The sequence below is a fragment of the Vicugna pacos genome, chromosome 14 (assembly GCF_048564905.1).
Source record: "Vicugna pacos chromosome 14, VicPac4, whole genome shotgun sequence".
Taxonomy (NCBI): Eukaryota; Metazoa; Chordata; class Mammalia; order Artiodactyla; family Camelidae; genus Vicugna; species Vicugna pacos.
In genome coordinates this window covers 64616334-64632105 of record NC_133000.1, presented here as the reverse complement: position 1 = coordinate 64632105, position 15772 = coordinate 64616334, and the positions used below count along the sequence as shown (strand labels likewise).

The window sequence follows — 15772 nt, the reverse complement described above, 5'->3', positions numbered from 1 at the left end:
CAGCCCCACAAGGCACTGCCTTCTCGCTATGACCAGTGGAAAAATTCACTGCAATGTCACATGTTCTCTTACAGAAAAGAGATTTGAAAACAATCACGTTTAGAAGTATCTAACAACTCCAACTCCACTACTAGGTACTGGAATTGGAACACAGGAACTGGAAACAGGGACTCAATCAGATATCTGCACACCCATGGTCAGAGCAGCACTGCTCACCACAGCCAAAAAGTGGAGACAACTCAAGTGTCCATCACCAGATGAATGGACCAAATATGGTGTATACATACAGTGGAGTATTACTTAGCCAGAAAGAGGGAGGAAATTCTGACACATGCTATAACAGGGAAGAACCTTGAGGGCTCAGTGAAATAAGCCAGACACCAAGGGACAAATATTGTATGATTTCACTTAAATGAAGTAACAGAGTAGTCAAGTTCATAGAGACAGAAAGTTGAATAGAGGTTATCAGGGGCTGAGGGGGATGATGAAAAAGTTCTGGAACTAGATGGTGGTGGTGGCACAGAACATTGTAAATGTACTTAATGCCACTGAAACAAACACTTAAAAATCATTAAAACGGTAAAATTTATAATATGGATATTTTACCACAATTAAAAAAAAAAGTGTTGTTATGAGCAGGATAATGTCTACAACAGGATGAAAAATAATTTGTCCTCCAGGGATATCTGGAAATGCCTGAAAACATTTTTTCACTTAAAATAAAATTTCAGTAGACTTTATTTTTTAGAGATGTTTTAGGCTCACAGCAGAGTTTAGGGGAAAGTGCAGAGGGTTCTCACGTTACCCTCTGCCCTCCCCCACTATCAACAGCCTGCATATTTATTGTAACCAATGAACCAACACCAACACATCATTACCACCCCTAGTCCCGCGGGCAGGAGACTTACATTAGGGGTCACTCCTGGTGGTGTACATTTCATGGATTTTGACAGTTGTACGACACGTACCCACCCAGTATCATGGTCTCATTCAGAAGGCTTTCAGCGCTCTAGACGTCCTCTGTGCTCTGCCTTTTCTCCCCCTCAACTCTTCTCCCTGTCTTCTGCTGATGTTTTTGGTCGTCACAACTAGGGGTGGAGGTGCTGCTACTGGCATCTCACATGTAGAGGCCAGAGATGCTGCTAAACAGCCTCCCAGGCACAGAACAGCCTCGCAGCAAAGAAATCTCTGGCTCAACAGGGCAACAGTCCTGAGGCTGAGAACGGCTGACGTACAGGCTAAGCAGGAATGTCCTTATTCCATGACTACGTGGGGTACATAGTAGACACTCCATAAATATTAGATAAATAGATGAACATTTACAAGCGAAGCGTTAGAGTAACCCAGACAGAAGTACACCTGAGTTTACCTAACATGCAGGAGGACAAAGGGAAACATCACCTGTTAAATTCAGGCCCTATGGCGATTCCGTTTGGTGGGCTGGGCAGGCAAGGAGAGGGCATTCTGACGAGGAGAATGCCGCTTCCATTAATTCCGCGCAGGGAGGTTACACGTGCTGTGCGTTTGTGCAGATCGGTTTGGTGGTCGGTCAGCACCCGGTATGAGTTATATGACTCAGAAACAGCTAAGCCTGTGGTGTTTCCTCTGTAAGACAGAGGAGTCCTTTCTAAAGGTTTAGCAGAGAAACAGCACATTCTGGTACTTTTCACCTTTGTTTTATGAAGCATCCAAGAGATTCAGAAGTGAAGAAAGGCGGCGAGGGGTGGCCAGTCCCTAAACACCACTTGAAAGTGCACTTTTTGTCCCCAGAGAGTTTTTAGTACAGTATATTGAAGAACTGTCAGGGAGATAACAGAAGTGAGAGACTTTTGTTATTTAGCTTGAAACAAAGCATAGAGATAAGAGATCCAAATCTAATGAAGGGAGGGATTTCAAAAGAGAAACGGCCACACTTCCTGGTTTTCACTCCCATATACCACACGAAGCCCGGGGTAGGTAACTGTTACCAGCCTGATGCCTCCATTCCACCAGGGGAGCCCAATGCCATGAGTTCCTCCTTCGAGGCCCCGTTACCTTTTGCCGTGTTTCATGCCTTCCAGGGGTCTCAGCCTCACTCGGACGAGGGCAAGGGCATCTTCCGTATTCTGAAGTTGGTCTGTGTGCTGGCATCCCGCAGGTGCCTTGGCAGTACGCAGTCCCACTCACACTCATGTTCTGCACGTGGGAGGTGGACTTGGCAGCAGGACGGGAGCGGGGTGGGTCACTTGCCAAGAAGAGTGAGATTCCATCTGAGTGCCAGGAGCTCACAGTTCAGCACGGGTGACCTGTGTGCAGATGAACTATATCAGCCATGGGAAGACATGCTCATTTTTCCAATCAAGTATTTTCCAAGTGCCCTGGGAACACTGAAGGTGGGGCAACTCTGCCTGGCCCGTCAGAGGAAGCTTCAGAGAGGAAGTGACTTTTCGGCTGGATCTTAAAGGATGAATAAGAATGGAAACAGGGAAGAGGAGGGGGAACATTCCAGGCAGAAGGAGCACATATAAAATCCGAAGGGTTGTAAATGGGATCGTAGTGTTGGAGGATAAGACCTTCAATGGGGTGGGGGTTGGGAACCTGGTGGCTGACAATGCGGCAGGGGAAGTAAGTTGGAGCTTGAACTGTGAAAGGAACTCAGGTAAAAATGCAAAGCTAATGGTCAGGGATGCACCGTTGCACAACTCCAGGGGGCGCTATTCATAGCACAGCCTGAGTGAACGGCACCCGGGAGCTGTGGCACACACAGCCTGGGTGGCTGTGCCCATCGGCTGAGCTAATGGTTGATGAGTGATTGCTTCTAGAAGGGGAAGCTCCGAGAACTCTGTGGTTTATCTTACTTGATTCTCACTACCCCATGAGGTAAGTTCTATTTCCATTCCCATTTTACAGATGGGAAACTGAGGCACATACAAGTGAGCTGAAGCAGCTATGAAGTGGTAGAGCTGGGATTTTAATCCAGGCACTTTGCCTCTAAGCCCAAGGCAGAGGGTTCCCCAAATTTTGTCACTTACGGCACTCACACAAAGTAATGTTTTTACGACATAACAGGAGAAAATGACAAGACTGCTCATAACCTGAAGGGCCCCGGCACAGGGACTCCTGTGTCCCAAGAGCACCCTGGCCGTCCTGACAGCACACCTGTGACCCATTTCTGCAGCACCCCTGGGCGGCAGGTGGATCACGGATCTAGGGGAGCACCCCTGAGGTCGCTTTTCCAGCAAGATTCTGGTTATGTTACGATTAAGCTCTCAAATGGGAGTGTAGGAAAAAATCCTATTTGGAACAGCAACAAGCACCCCCCCATTCCCCACCCCCAGCAACCACCTTCATTTAGTTTTTAAAATTTCCTAATAAGGTGAACATTTTGCCCTGCTAGTCTAGCACTTTGGTTTTGAAATTATGACTAGGTTAATTAATCCCGTGTTAGAGGCTGGTCAGAATGACTGGGTCTTGTTTTAAATTAGTATTCCGAGGAGATGAAGATCGTGATACTATTTGAAGACATATCTCTCACATAACATCAAATCTTTTTTTATTCCTTAAAAGTTGATTTATCCCACGTTCATCCATTGTCTGAAAGTACCCGAGGCTTCACAAGTTCTCTAAAAGGAGCGTTACTGAGTTTGACTTATGGATCAGGCAAGGTGTGAGTAAAGGATGAGTGAGTAGAAATACACAAGTATCTGGACTGTCCTCTGCCTTTGAGAAGGACAGTCAACTCCCCCCGCCCCAGCACAATGTGGGACCTACCTGTGAAATCCCTGCGGGAATGAAAACAAGGCATCTCTTGTATTTGGTCCTTTACCTTAAGAAGGGGCTCATGTGATACGTGTGCTAATCAACAAAAGACAGAAGGATCTGGGTGAGCAGAAAGGAAGGACTCACAGCCAAGGGGTGGTTTTCAGATCCTGCGAAATCAGAGTCGTGTTATTCATTGTTGTCTGTATGGTTCCGGCCAATTCACAGAACATCAACAACAAAAAGCCTCTTTTCTGAAATAAATTTCACCCAGGAAGCAGGAATCAGCCCACCACAAATGAATTCTCTGGAAGAGGGCTGGTTGGGGTAGTCACCTGGTTGGCCTTATTTGGGTATGATCAGACAGCAAGCTGCCATTTTTATTTTCTCACGATTGTGTGTGCGTGCTGATTTCTCATCCCCCTCACGCCTTGTTTTCCTCCATGGATGGGGGTTCTGAGATGCTCTGCTGGTAGTAACAGCCTTCCCTTTCTCTGGGACACATTTCTGAGCTGGTGTGTCACCGGGCCCTTGCCCGGAAGATAAGAATCTGCTTTCCTCGGTCTTTCAGGCCTCGGTTTCTTGGGCCAGAGCAGTGTTTGCCTTTCTGCTGATGGGAGTTTATTCACGTCGAACAGTGAGATTTTTCTGGATTCCACACCCTGACAGTAGACTTTGGCTTCCTTCCCAAGAAAGCCTCCTCCTTTCTCCACCAGCTGCCTCAGCTTCCAGGTCTCTGTCCCATTTCTCTGAGAACTCTGGCCCCCACACCTCTTTCCTACACCCCCTTCCTCTTCACCTTGAGTCCAGTCTCTGTAACTTTTGTTTCCTCATTTTGGTTCCCCTGTTTATGGCATAAATTCGGGACGTGGGCAGACACTTGAAAGTTTTTCAGTGACCACAAGCCTTGCATCCTTCCTCTGCTTGGCACTTTCTGTGCCCACCCAAGGGACAATGAATAATAAATCAGTGAAATGTGCTTCAATAATTCTCTTGCTTTAGATTCTCAAAGACAGCTCTCAGGGAGGTATCAGAAGCGTCAGCCCTCAGAATTTCTTCTGTCCCGCATCTTCAAACAGCTTGGCGTTGACTGGTGTCTATAAATAGTCAGTGGGGTTAGAACTATGGAAGGGGGAAGGCCGAAAGGAAACCTGGAGACTCTCGGTTCAGTATATTCTGTTACCCTGGTCTGGCCCAAGACTCGAATGCTCCCTGGGTATACAGCTGCCAGAGCAAATAAGGAATGTCAGCGGTGGAGAAAGAGAAGGGGAGACAAGGAGCCCCGTAAAGACAGCGAGCGTTGGGCATTTGCTGGGTCACGATGGGAGAGAGAGGGCCACCGAAGCACATCAGTTTTCATGTTTTTGTCATTCAGAAAAAGTATGGGCTTCAACCAAAACATGGAAGGGGAAGCAAGACACTGCTTTAGTGATGAACTTTGAAGGAAGAACCAAAGCAACGCTGATGCCCCGACCACAGACCTGAGGGAAAACCAGGAAAGGATGGGAGGAGTCACCTAGAGCCGGGGGGGGGGGTGCGGGGAAGTGGGGAAAGCTGTGGACAGCTTGGCACAGCCCCGCCCTGCTGTGGCCACAGGAGGACGTCACAGGAGAAAGCCATCCAGGAAGCCAGTTGAAATCTTCCAAAGCCGTCCACATTCATCCTTTTGTATAACCAGATTTCTATTTCTCTCCTTGTCATATTCTCTCCAGCCTATTTCTAGGTATTAGTCCTGGGTAATTTCACGTTTTCATTTGGTCAATACTGGTTATAATGTGCATGCCCTCCCTGGCTGGCTTTCTGGGGTAGATAGCTGGAGCGAACACCACATTCTCCCCTGTTCTGCTGGCCTGAGGAGGGGGCTCTGGTGGGTTCCGACTGGTGGACCTACAATGTCCAAAAAGAACGTGGTCAGTGGGTGTACTTCATAGCTGGAGGCGATGGTAATCGCGTTGCAGGGGGAATAAAATTGTGCGCACTTGATGCAGCGCTGATGCAGCCTAGGATATCTGTCCAGTGCTCGTTAATAACATCCAGCCTGACGGGTTCTGTGGGATGAAACATCCCAGAGGCCACAGCTGAAGGTCCATGCGTATGGCTGCCCTACAGTTTATGCAAAGGATGTGGGGACACGTTCTTAATGATGTTCCACGTCTGGCCGGAGGGTGTTATCTGAGGTCTGATTCAGAACACAAAGTCAGATGGGGCCTTGACCTCCTTAAGCCCAGGATGGTTCTCCTACTCACCTCATGATGCAGGTTCTGAAGCGGGTGTTGGGGAACTTGGTGAGAAAGTATGTTTTGAAGCAGTAAGTGTGGAGCTTTGTTTTGATTCCACAGTTTTAGGAGCTACACTAGTTAGCATAAGGTGAATTCTGTGTTACCTGTCTGCAAATGTGGACAAAGTTCCTTGTCCTCTCTTTAAAATGTACTGCTATGATTAATACCAATCGTTAATTGAGTGCTTAGTGTATACCAGGCCATATACACACAGGTTCTGTACTATGGCTTCATCCAATAGTCTCATTCATTCCTGAAACAGCTCCATTAGGTAGGAATCCCACTACTGTATCCCCATTTTACAGATGAGGAAATAGAGGCTCAGGGGTTTCCCAGCTTGGTCATGGAATAAATGGCAGAGCCAGGATTTGAGCCCAGTTCTGTCTGATTGCAAAGCCTATATTCCAAACTACAAATGAGACGGCCTCTCGCTTCAAGCCTTTGGGTTTGAGTGATTTATTTCCTTCACGTCCAGCATGGTCTCCAACAACCATCTCCTTAGGTCTCTCATTCCTATTTTCCAAACACCAGCCCGGCTCCTCTTCTGCTCAGAATGAATGATGGTGGATGGGTCGGATGACATCCGGGTGGCCTCCCACGGTGAGCTCCCCAGTCCAAGCCAAATGGTGAGAGCAAGCCCGTTGGGGGCGTCATTTCCTCACCCCTCTAAAAGTAATTCAGTTGTTTCTGCTTGTCAAATGCTTCTGCTTCCTCGCTAAGCCCGTATTAGTCATTGGGATATGTCAGGATGTGAATGGATTTACTGTGTTCCAACAGCTGCTGAGTGCCGAGCACATGCCCCACACATGGCAGAAACAGGAGCTGGGCGGGGGGCCCAGCCGACAGCCAGGATCCCCGCAATTGCATCCAGGCCCTGAGACTGCAAGGAGGATGCTGGGGAAGAAACTGCTATTGTTCTGATGTCCGAATATCCGCCCCCATTCTGCCCCATCCCAGCAAAGTGATGAGGATACTTTGTGTGTGGCGAGGAGACAGCCCTGTAAAAACTTTCGTCTCCGAGGTGTGGATCTTCCCTGCTCAGAACAGAGCCCATCTGTCCAACAGTGTCTTAAATAACACCAGACAGCCCGCAAAGGAGTGTCCATTGTCACATGCACATTTGGACCGCAGGTAGTCCACATGGGCCCCTGTAATTCGAGTCAAAACAGCCTCTTCCGTGACAGGGAGGCAGGAGTGAAAGTGGTAGCTGTGATTCCAACAACCAGGAGGATTGTTTTTCTAAGAATTTCTGCCAGTGGCCATCGAGGACTCTTTGTGTGCGGCACCTACGGGAGATCTCGGAATTTCGGCAGCTATCAAATTCCAAATTAAACACCTAGGTGCTGCTGGATTGCTGGGGAGCCAGCCTGGTCATGCAGATCTGTGTTTGGGGAAGGACAGCATTTGATTGTATGAGATGCTTTTATATGGAAATCCTCCTAACAGGCTTTCCCAGGATCACAAATTAGATGCCAGGGTTTAAAGCCCGCAGGCCAATGGAGCTGTTGTTTAAAAACTCAGAAGTAGTCTGCTTTGAACCTCTGGCCTCAGAATTTTCTAGAATGGGCTATTATGATCCAGACACGTGAGGATTTTCTTACTGTTTTTACATACAGTGGGGCCTGGAGCTGATACCTGGCTTTTTGTCACTTCTCCTTCAGAGGTGAGCAGTGGTCAGATTGCAGCAAACATTTTCTTCTTTCCCCTAAATATTAACATCAATGTGGGAGAGAATCAAGATGGTGTCATCCAGGACTGAGGTTTAGAGAAGATTTCTCGTGAACACGGGCTGTGAATCAGACTCCTGGCTTCATATCCTGAGCCCTGCTTTGGGGCCTTAGGCAAATCACTTAGCATCTTCAAGCCTCAGTTTTTTCTTCTATAAAATGGGAACAATGGTAGCAAAAAGAACTAACTTGTTAGATTGTTGTGTGAATTTAAATGACATGATTAACAAGATGTTGAGCACAGTGCCTGGCATGTATCAGCACTTAATACATTACCAGAGTGTTACCTAAAGATGAAGATAGAAATTGATTTTTGATGTTTCTTTCTGTCCACTTATCCCTTTTGGGGGAGTGTAAGGTTTACTCTTGGGTTTTGGAGGGAGGGCTGGGATTTGGGCACAAGCACAGGCCACAGAAAGGCAGAAGGTCAAGTCACCTGAGACCGGATGGTGGAAGCACAGGTGCGGACACCCAGGCGACGGGGCAGCACCCCAGGCGGGCGTGGCCAGAGTCCCCGAGTTCTGCTTGTTGCCACAGAGGGACAGGGCCCACAAGACGCAGGCCAGGGACGAGCCGAGGGGTGTGGCTGGGGCTAGGGCCCCAGATGACTGCCCTGTGGGGTGCCTGGGTGGCTCAGGCTGGGTTTGGGGGATGGTAGGGAGGAGGTTGATTTTGTTTTAAATTGTATTGTGGTAAAATATACATAATATAAAATTTTACCGTTTTAACCATTCTTAAGAATACAGTTCAGTGGCATTAAGAAGATTCACATTGTTGTGTAACCATCACCACCATCCATCTCCAGAACTTGAAAAAGTTCTTCCCCCCAACTCAAATTCTATACCTGGTAAACACTAACTCCCCAATCTCCCGTCCCTTAGCCCCTGCCAACCACCCACTAGCTGCTTCATGTAAGTAGCATCATACAGAATTTGTCCTTGTGTGTCTGGCTTACTTCACTCAACATAAAGTCCTCAAGGTTCATCCACGTTGTAGCATGTGTCGGGATTTCCCTCCTTTATAAGGCTGAATAATATTCTATTGCATTTATACACAACATTTTGTTTATCCATTCATCTGCTGATGGACATTTGGATTGTCTCCAGCTTTTGGCTATTGTGAATATTGCTTCTAGGAACATTGGTGTACAAGTACCTGTCTGAGTCACTGCTTTCAATTCATTTGGGAATATCCCCAGAAGCAGAACTGCTGGATCATATAGTAATTTCATATTTTACTTTTTGAAAAACTATCATATTGTTTTCTGTAGTAATTGTACTATTTTACATTCCCACCAACAGTGCACAACATTCCAATTTCTCAGCCCCTCACCAATGCTTATTTTCTATTTTTGTTTTTTTTTAAATAATTGCCATCTTATTGGGTGGAAAGTGGCATCTCATTGCAGAGGACTGATTTTAATGGTGTCATTAAAGAGACAATCCCCAAACAGAAAGTACAACCAGCACAAAGCCTGTCACATGCTGAATGTTTAAGAACTGTCCCTCCTTTAAGGAACTAGCAATTTGAATGTGTAGGACCAGGTGGTCCCAGCTCACTAGATTCTTAACTCTCTCTGGGGTAGACCCTATTTGGAGACAGGTAGCCACCTTGGCAGTGGGATTTTATGGGCACCAAAATGTCCATCTGGCCCCAAAGGTGGTCTTTACCAGCTTGGCGTAGTGCCTGATGTCCCCAGCAGGAAGGTTACCTGTTAACACAGAAACGGGTTGCTGGGAGGAGGCGCACAGAACATCCCTGTGAGTGCGGTGGCTGGCTGTTGCCTGGCACGGAGTCTTGAGAGGATGATCCGGGGCCTGCGTGTTTGGGAAAAGCAGAGAGATCTGAAGCTGGAAGACCCGGAGGCCTGGGGTGGAAGGGAGGGCCCCAGACCGAGCAGGGGTGGAGATTGTTTAGGGCCAGCTCTTTCTGTTCCAGGGTCAGGGGCTGCCACACGGGGACATGTCCCCACTTGTGTCGAATCCCTGTGTGGCTTCATACATTCGCATAATTCCCACTCACTCTGTGACCTCTTTGGAGTTCACCTTCTTTCTGTCCTTTCCTGAGTGCGCCCCATGTATGTCTCTACCTCCCAGCTTCCTCCCACTTTCAGTATTAATACTTGTGTTTCTCACCACCTGGGGAAAGTTGAAAAGGCTTGAGTCATCCTTGGTCTAGATAGCAAGTAGCTTCAGGCTAAGTGTGCCAAGTGAATTTAGAGAATGAAACGAGGATTCTGGAGAATGCAAGTATTTGTCCTTTCCACGTTTACCAGCGCATTCTCTGTCAGGGTGGCCACGGCAGCGAATGGGAACCCAGGTGATGGAGGCACTTACTTCCATGCTTGAGGACTCTGTTGTGTGGCCAGGGACATAGATGTAGAAGCCAAAGGGTGTGGACAGTTTAAATGTGCTGGGTGCTGTAATGAGGGCTGTACAGGTCCAATGCGGGCAGGCAGGAGTAGTCAGGGGGTGCTCATAAAAGGCTTCAAAGAGGAGGTGACACCCAGCTCACTCAACTCAGCTACAGTGTGAAATAATCGGGGTTTGGAAATTGCCAGAGTCCAGAACTTACCATGCTCTTCCATACTCAGAACCGTTTCCCTATGTAATTTTCCTATTGTGCATTTACATTTTAAGAAAGAAATGTATCAGAAAATGAAAGCCACCAGGTGGAGTTCCAGGTAGACCTGCATGATGCTGCATCTGAAGTGATAGCCCTTTCCCTATTGCGTCTCCCTCACTGGATTGTTAAGGGATTTGCAAATGGATGCTCAGGAAGCTTTAACAACCTTGTGTTGAGAAAACACATTAGGTTAGTACCAAGAAAAAGCACCTCTTATTTACCTAGACATGGCCGGACAACACAAGTATATGTGAAAGCAGCTTTAGCTATTAGATTGATCAAGAGGAAAATGAAAAGATGTTAGAACATTCTACTTTAAATTCACAAGTAAACAAAAAATACTGTATGTTTCCCCCCAGATGTATTCATCTCTCTCTTCGAACGCGTACACGCTTAAGGTTAGTGAATAAAGACCAGCAAGTCCACTGTTCAAATGGCTGCAGAAGGGAGTGAAGCATTTCACTTTCTGTCAACTCAGCAAATATGTTAAAAACAAGGTGAAAAAAAATTTTTTTGCAGTTTGTATATCTATGTTAGTTTATTCTTGAAAAGAAAAGGTCATATTTTCTATATTTTTTATTTTAGGGATCCCATGATGCAGTTTTTGTTTTTGTTTTTGTTTTTGTTTTTTTGACACAGTTTTTTGTAACTCCAGATATTGTCTAAAAAAATAGGTTTTAAAATGACTGCCAGTGATTTTCAGGCACTTATTCAGCTATTTCCCTCTGCTTCTCAAATACATAGAAAAGTGATACTACCGCTTTCTTAAAGGATTTACCAGGGATTATAGCCTTCAAGCGAAGGGATCCTGAATTCAGTCTGGTTGTCAGTTTCATTAAGAAGGCAGTAGTTCACCTTGGTGTAAATCTTCTTGAACAAGGCTCTGTGGTGCTTAACGGTAAAGCTGGCCAGGAGCACCCGGATGGGGGAACCTTTCTAACTACAGCTGGGAATATTCTAAGAATAATTAATTTAGTTTAGAATTCGTGGTGGTAGGTTTTTAAGAAAAGACGTCTTCGTGGGCTCGTGGCTTTTCTTGGGTAGCAAAGTGAAATCTGCAAACCTTGGGGCTCTGTGACGGTGACAGTGCAGTGGACCCTCCCACTGCTCCCCGGATCCCCACGTCACACTCTGTACTTTTTCCTACATAACCTCCTGATCAGTAACACTACATTTACAGATTGGAGAAACAGGCACTTACAGCTCCTTATGGTTTAGCAGCAATTTCTTTCTCTCAGAAGTAAGATATTTTTGAAATGATGTATTGACAAGAAAGTCAGGGGTCAGGGATGTGTCTAGGACCAGGTGGTTCAGGCAAAAAGGGAGAAAGAATGTTTTGAAGATGTTAGAAACCGTCGTTGACATTCCGGGCTATCAACTTGACTAACTGGTAAAAGGAAGGCAGATAGTTTCATTCTCCAATAGAAATGTGATGTGGGCTAGAAGAATATTTAAGAATTAGGTGATCAAGACTTTGAAATGGACAGGTAAAGTGCAGCAGACGGTTGTTTGTACGAATATCTGAATCATCAATGAATTCTAAGTGAATGGCATACTTCTTAGTTTACCAAAGTCATGAAATTGATAGTAAAATGATGTGATCTGAGCATCAGGTAATGAGACTGACTGTGGAAGGCCGGTCTGGTCATGGAAAGTGAGGACTTCTGTGTGTTTGGGGGCTAGGCAGGGGAGGGCTTGGACAGTCACACTATTTTGGGATGCTCTGTGTCAGCCAGGAGTCATGGGAACTTGCCTGCCCTGTTTGTTACGTCTGAGTTTGAATTTGGCTATATGTGGGTTCTGTGTAAGATTTTAACGTCCTTCTTGGTTGGAAAGAATCTTTGTATGAGAGTGCTTTTGAGGAACATTGGTTATGAAGCTGGGAGCCATTTAGGGAACTGGCATAGAAATTCTTGCAATTTGTATATCTAGTTTATTCTTAAAAAGAAAAGGTCAAATTTTCTTTTCCAGAAGACACATGGACAAAGGTGATCTACTACAGGAAAGGGATTAGCAAAAGGAACAGCCCCGGAAGTGGGGAAAAGAATTGGTCCCACTTACCACCATGTGGCTGGCGAGGCAAATTCCAAGTTGTACGTGCCAGGGAGCATTTTTAGGAAGAGGAGATGACCACACCACTTTCATTCCTGGCAAAGAATACGAAATGCAGATTTCCGAATCAATGCCAAGCTTCCCTCTGGATAATTAAGGCCCTAGAGATGAAGGAAGAGAGATGGTGGATGGAATAAAAGTGGAAAGTTCATTGCAGTGCTTCCCAACATTTTATCCACTGTGGCACGCAGAGAAAATAGTATTTTTATAGCAACTGGGCAGCTCTTGGCAGGAGATGACCAGCTTGGAAGCTCCAGCCATTCCTGGCTCTGTCCAGCCACCCAAGGGTTGAGGAGATCAGAGGCTCAGACACACACCCAAAACCCATTCTTCCATATTGACTGGGGAAATTCTGGTCTAGTGACATTCATGCTTGCACAGTGGCAAGATGGGGGTCATGGAGCCCTTTGAGAATCTGATTAAATTTATGGGCTCTCTCCCCAGAAAGACCATTATGTACATACACATCAAATTTTGCTCACAATTTCAAGGGATTCATGGAAATGCTCAAGTCTACTTCTAGACCTCAGGGTAAGAACTCTTGCTTTAGGTAACTGATCAAAGAAAGGGTGTTGATGGAGAAATGAAGGCAAAGTCATGTGGGTTAAAAAAAAAAATCCATCTAAAGAAGGATAGAATCACAGACTCTATCTAAAGGGGTTTCCAAAGACCCTTCCTATAAAACTCTGGCTTTGGAAACGGTTCAAAGGCTGGGGACACCAAGCAGAAAATATCCAGGGCAGGTAATTAGATCCAAACAATTGAGCAAATTGCAATGGTTGAGCAGATTGCTGAGCTCCATGTTGTCTACTTTTTTAAAGTATTAGTGCTAACTTGGTCAGGGTAATTATTTGGTAAATGGTCAGCTCAGGGGCACAAGTTTAATTTCTGAATCCTTTCCTTCCAAACTGTTTTCCAAACGAAGCTTCTCTAATTCCTTCAATGGACGTGGCAGAATGGGCAGGCCCTGGTGAAGCAGGCTCTTGCAAGTTTCACAGGGGCTACTTGGGCATTTCTTGCCCCAAGGGCTCTGCTGCTTGGTTCGTAATCAGTTGTTCTGACTGACTGAGCCTCACTTGCCCAACTAAGCCCATATGCATCCTCAAAGCACCTAAGAGTCCCACGATGATGGGTACTCAAAACACGCTATTCAGGGCTAAATGCCTTACCAGTTATTTCCGAAACAAAATAAAAACCAGATCTCAAAAGACTAAGCAGTGAGGAAGGCATGGAGTGTCAGCTTTACCTTGAATAATGTATGACTTCTGTTAGTTTAATCTCAGGTCTCACATCATGTGAAAGTTGTCTCTTTGCAAAATACAGCCTGGAGGGAAATTTTGCCAATGTCGTGCTCTGGTGAGTTAATATGCATTGAAACAGTTTTATAACAGATTATTTACCAACGGGAACAGAATGCCTTGGCACGAGATGCCTTTGAGAGAGCAGTTCTACTGCAGTAGCTAATTCCATATTTCAAAATCATTCCCACATACCTCCTAGTTCTTGTAGGTTCTCTCAAACTCTTCCCTCTACTGGTGAAATGAAAGAACTGACTAGTAGGTGAGATTATGTTGCCCTCTGGTGTCTGCCAACCCAAAAGAAAGAGCTAGAACTCAGGATGGGACAAGAAGCATAAGGACAATGAAGGGAGCTATTCCATACCAAGAGAAAGCCAGTGATGGGGAGGTAAGGGGATGGAGCCGGAAGAAGGGAGGTGAGCCTTACATGGGTCCTCTTCTTGCTGGTGAATGACAGGATTTCAACTCCCCTTCCTGGCTGAGGAAGAGGATGATTGCCAGGGCTACTGGCCTGATCAACCTGGAGCCTTTGTGATCTGCGATGGAAGAGTAGGTTCAGAGAGGGGAGGGGCTTGGCCTTTCTCCTTGGGGAACCAACGCAGAAGACAACTGGGTGATAGCCATCCATCAGAGCTGCAGATTCCTATCTGAGGACCCATCCCTTCCTCCATCCCTTTTAGGGATCTCCACCAATACCCCCAAAGGGGAACAGGGCTTCACTGTCTGGTTCTTCAGTACATGCCTGGGCATGAGGGCCTTGGTGGTGGGGATGGTGGTGGCAGTACCAGTGGTCCCTGAAGCTCCTTCTTATCCCTGCTAGTCCCCTCTTGCCCCACTGTCTGGCTTTGCCCACTCTGTCTGTGCTTGCAGGGCACTTGAGCAGGGTTTGGTTGGCTCAGCCAGCCTATTGAACCTTGAATGACTTTTGAAGGCATCTGTCCTGTCACTGACTTTTGATGCCCTATACAGAGACAGGCATTATGTCTTCTGGCTGCAAACTGTGGAGAGTCACGGGAATATTGCTGATGATTTTTCTTATAAAAACAAACAACTGATGACTATTCAAAGAAATCAATGGAAGCCTGGAGCAAAAAATGTGGGCATAGTTTGGGCAGAGGCATGAGGAGGTCAAGCATTCATCAGCCAAGACTATAGGAGATACTGGGGCCATGGAAAGGAATCCTTTGGGCAGCAGAGCCCTGTGGAGAACAGGCAGAGGACCAAGGATGCTTGGTTACTTGCAAAGAAGCAGGAAATGAGGCAAAGGAGGGAGTGAAGCTGGGAGAAGGCGGCACCATCAGGTGCAAGTTCCTTTTGACGATTCTCTCAGGATCTTTAAATACTAGTTTAAAAGACAGTAAGTAGCGCTGGGATTTCTGATGTATTCCTCAGGCTGGTAGAACTCTAGTGAGAGACGGGCAACAGGCTCCTAGCACCTAGTTAATTATTGAGTGAGTGAATGAAATATTATAATTCATTTTATTATTGGTTTTCAAATAGAGGGCATATACGGATGGTAAGTAAGAAGAGAAAAAGTGAAAACAGATTTCCCTTTTTCCCTGTTCTGTGACCAAATAAGAAGCTCAAGCTGGGGCTAATTAGAGTCATGGAAACTAGGAAAGACTAGAAAATACAAGAAGTTTAGAGGAAGAAAAGAAAGCCAAAGGAATACTTTTCAAAGATAGCTAATTCATAGATTTGTAAATTATTTTAATTTATTGAGCCATTATGCAATTGAAACAGAGGTAGGCATAATAATAGTAGTTTCCCCAAACTCTTATCTGTAGGCGGGGCAGTACACTGGGGACTGGGCCAGGAACCCCACTGAGCACTTCCTGTTTCTACCTGCAGGTATTTTCCCCACAGGTGGGACAGCTTAGATGAATGCATATGAATACCAGGGGCTGGATTTCGGGGCAAAGAAGCTACAAAAGGGACACAGTGAGCCCTATGTGGGGTGTGGGGAAGAGCCCACCCATTTTACCTCGGTGCC

General features: G+C 46.1%; 1 long non-coding RNA gene across 1 annotated transcript; it reads right to left on the bottom strand.

The window, feature by feature from the left end:
- Window positions 1–2056: 2056 nt before the first annotated feature.
- On the bottom strand, window positions 2057–12566 carry LOC140685550 (uncharacterized). Its single transcript, XR_012058810.1, has 3 exons — window positions 12431–12566; window positions 9456–9561; window positions 2057–2285 (listed from the first exon to the last, which is right to left on the bottom strand). It is a non-coding gene; the product is annotated as an uncharacterized lncRNA (long non-coding RNA).
- Between the last annotated feature and the right edge of the window lie 3206 nt (window positions 12567–15772).